Genomic DNA, 4357 nt, shown 5'->3' on the forward strand with positions numbered 1-4357 from the left:
AAACAAAACACAAATTCTAGCTAAATTATTAATCAGAGAATTTCAACCCAAAAAATACCTAGCCAGAAAAAGTAAATTTGAACTACACTGCTCCTTAAAAAAACAAAAACTTATTTCTCCAGTATATGCCCAAATATAAACCAGTTACAAATATAAAGTGATTCCCTATTTTCCAAAAACAAATTTTTGTTCAACTTTAACATGTAAATATTTAGGGTATAGATGAAACTGGTAAATATCTAATTTAATATATTTACATATACATATTTAACTTCCTATATGATAAAAATGAATTTTGAAATATTTGCCCACTTTCAATTTCATGAAATAATTGTATGCAACTCTTCCTTATGCTCTTTCTGTATCACCATCTTGCCAAAAACAAAACAAACTATTTTCATTGGAATGGCATTGAATCTTAGAACTGTAGAGAATAAATTTTCATATTTTTGGTATTTATACATTTAATACATGAACATGGTAGTTCTATTTAGGTGTTTTTAATGTTTGGTAAAATTTTATAATTTTCTTGTGTTCACCTAATTATTTTATACATTTTAAATGATATCTGATTTTCATTACATTTCATTTTTTAACTGTTTGTTACAATACAATTGACTTTTGAATACTGATTTTATATACAGAAAACTCACTAGATCACCTGATTCACACTGATACTTCATGCTTATCTTCTTTTGCATTTGTAAGTAGATAGCAATTGCATTGCTTTGTATGTGGTCTTTTTTAAAAATTCATAAAAATGGCATTTGACTGCAGTTATGAGATCATCTCCCCTGGATACTTATTAAATCTATGTTAAATTTCTTCACTGACTTTTTAAAACCATTTTTCTTTTCTTTTTTAAAAATATGAAACATTTCATGAATTTGCATGTCATCCTTGGGCAGGGGCCATGCTAATCTTCTCTTTATCATTCCAGTTTTAATATATATGCTGCAGAAGTGAGCATATAAAACCATTTTTCTTATATTGATTTAAATCTAGCACTTATTAAGGTCACTTCAGATATATATTGTTCCCAAATTCACAAGGGCTGTAAGTAAAGCCACTTCCCCTCTCTAAAGAATAAGCTGGGGAAATCCAAAAATGAGTTCAACACCCAAGCCATTTCAAAAGCAGGTTGACATCTTGGCCTTGGGAATAAATGGAATCAGGGAGCACAGCCGTGTAAAGGTTCTATCTCTGTCTCCTCTGATCCCTTCTTCATGTGTGTCTCACACTGTTATCTCTCTCATGAGGATTCCTCTCCACTGTCCTCCAGGTAGAAAACAAAGCCACAGCAGCTCAAACTGTTCATTTTTCATCAGCAACACATTAAGACATCTTACACTACAAATCCCAAGTCCAAATATTTTTCAGAAAAGTCACAGTAATCAAATTTGGACTGGAGGCTTAACCATGGACCAATCAAATGTGGCTAAAAGACAGGTTACTGTGTGTGACTCAGTTTAAGACAAGTGTTTAACTTAGACCAATCAACTGTGGCTGGGCATCACACTGCAATGTAACAGTTTTCTCTGCACTTTTCTAAATGCACAGATATTCCACAGGCCTGAACTACCAGAATGAGCCTGAATAAGTTGCATACACATTTTTCTTAAGTTTATACCTTGATTAAGGCACATCTCTTCCTCAGTATTAATCTATTATTTTCTATTACTCAAGATTTATAGGCAATATTTAGATATAGTTCAACACTGTTGTTAATATGTATGTGTGCACAAAAGATTTTTTTTTTCCAGTGTCTCTTTTTGTGGCATATTTTTTTCAGCTTCTGCTGATTGGGAAAAAATATTTATTTGAAACTCGCTTCTGTTTATCAGTCGTAATATATACAAAGAGAGGATCTTTTATTAAACCACAAAAAGCTAGATTACACAGTGGTTCCTTTCATTATAATACTGCACACTCAGAAGAAATATCAGTTCAGGAAAAGCAAAAGCAACACGGTGTATCTCCCAAGAGCACTCCCCTAACTACATGCAATAGTCTGTCTCAAAGTCTGCTTCCAGGAAACGCAACCTAACACAGCAGATTCCATTCATAAACTACAAAAAGAAGTCCTCAAATTTTTCCCTCTACAAATGGAGATCTTTCACTCCCAAAACCACCTTCACCTTCTCTAGTCTCTCTTCCCTCATTCCAAACTCCTCCATTCCCTAGTCCAATCCACTGTGAAATTTGTCTCTGTAATTTCTCCTTCCTCACTAGGTCAGATTCCTCAGAAAGAGACTCCAAGAGAGAGATTCACATGAAAGTGATTTTTTTTAGAAAAGATCCTCAACATGGGAGTGTGGAAAACATTCTGGGAAGGGAAGGTGTCCAAGGAAGGGAGAAATCTCAGTAAAAGTTTCAGGGAGAGGCACTTTGGCTCAATCCCACAGACAACTCTGCAGGCAGTGTCAGTCTGGGGCAAGAATGCTGGAGTATTTACAGGCTGCAACATCACTGCTTAAGGGTTAAGCGGGGAGGATGTCACTTCCCAGACACTTCTGTCCTCCAGGTTCACAAGCAAAATAGTTTCCATCAGCCTGAGGTCAATCCCCCACAGAGCCCTAGGGGCTGGCCTGAAAGCACTTTGGGAGTCCAGGAGCACAAAAATGATAAAGGGATCCAAGAGGATATGAGAGGAATGCAATTGGGCTACAAATCTAGCCTCTTCTCTTCCACCTGCAGATCAATGTCCTTTCCAAAGCAAGTAAATTCAGCTCTCTAGGTGCTTCTCTATTCACCTCTCATCTATAATGCTACTTCTGCCCCAAAATAGTATAGGAACTGAACAGATTCAGAGCTCTCCTTAGTAAGAGAGATTTCTCCTTTCCTTAGTGTTAGGAAAGGGATAAGACTTTTAAAATCACACTTACATAAACTTCAGTCTGTTCCATAAAATTTCTGATTAATTAGAAATTCAATAGATGTCTAAGTGAAATGGAAAAGAGGTGTTGTTTTCTGGTCAATTGAGGGTAGAACCAAATAGAAATGTATGTTGGCCTTGATTAGCTGATTGTAATAGGGTAGCACGTTTTGATGGGGATTACCCAAATAATTATCTAGAATTTCTATTTAAATTTCTTTCTACAATTTAACCTTAGTGTATGAACTTATCTACCCCAACCCTAAAAACTAATAATAATAATAAAGAATAGTAATCAAAAGTAAAGATTAGCAATGACAAGTTATAGAAAAAAACTAATTACTTCAATTTGAAGTAGAAGTCCACTTCCACAGTACTAGAGGATATCATTCAATTTTGTCTTCTAGCTTTTCTTTTGAAAAGAGGAGAAATGTAATAAAATAATACCTAATTTTAAAATCCTGAAGTGAAAAGAGCTAAGATAAAAATTGTTTTCCTTTAATGAGAACAGCATGGTTAAAAACAGCTCTTTTCTATTCACTTCTCTAAAACATTCTACTATATAAAACCTGGAATCTTACTTTTATTTAAAAGATAAAGGGAAAACATTTTTTAACAGTACCCAGAAAAAGAAAGTGAGTGTAATTCTTAATGTGATATTCCCCAGTTTATTACTGAAAAAATTTCCAGCCACCTGGCCTCTAGTCTTGCTTCTGCCACTAAATAGCTACATGAGCTTAGACAAGTCACTTTAACTTCTCTAAGCCTCCGTGTTCTCAATAATATGATGAGTTGGACTAAACAGTGTTGAAGATCATTTTCAAGACTTTAAAGAGTATGAAATATAATATATGGCTGTAACGTAATGAGTCTGATTTTTAACAAATACCTAGGAATTTTAAAAACTCAAAAGTTCCTGTTTTATAATATTGGTATGTGGAAAAACATACACTCATTCTGTTGATTTTGCTATTACACAAAATATTCTTTAATGGGGTGGGTCTTGTTTTATGAGAATTTTATTTGCTATACAAAGAAACAAATTTGACTAATTTAAATATATATTTTTCTTTTAAAACAATGACGTGATGTAGCTTACTAAACTACTGTATTCACCAAAATTAACTTGGAATGAATTTTACTTATTTCAAAAAGTAACACCCATCCTCAGTGAATTAAGCTCTGCTAACACTCAAAACAGCCAAAAATATTTACTACCAGTGAACGATAATTCCAAAAGCAGAATTTTAAAAAATATTGTCACTATCCTTGGCCTACATTACTATATCAAAAGGAGAGGGGCATCCTTCGGGGCATCCCCTCCTAGGAAGGGAAGTTCCTCCGTGAATGGGGGTTGAGTCTCTTACTCCCTCTCAGCAGGGCTGGCCCAGAGGTATTGTGAAATGAACGAATCCTTGAAGCCTCTGCCCCACATACACTCCAGCCCAAAGACCCAGAGGCCACACACCCAGTTTCCTGTTA

The 4357-nt window shown here is 34.7% G+C and overlaps 1 non-coding gene across 1 annotated transcript; it reads right to left on the reverse strand.

Annotated features, from left to right (window-relative positions):
• Nucleotides 1–863: 863 nt before the first annotated feature.
• LOC131756432 (U6 spliceosomal RNA) lies at nt 864–970 on the reverse strand. The gene has a single exon (XR_009335616.1). It is a non-coding gene; the product is annotated as a U6 spliceosomal RNA (small nuclear RNA).
• Nucleotides 971–4357: the final 3387 nt, after the last annotated feature.

Source organism: Kogia breviceps, chromosome 4 (assembly GCF_026419965.1).
Source record: "Kogia breviceps isolate mKogBre1 chromosome 4, mKogBre1 haplotype 1, whole genome shotgun sequence".
NCBI classification, from domain to species: Eukaryota; Metazoa; Chordata; class Mammalia; order Artiodactyla; family Physeteridae; genus Kogia; species Kogia breviceps.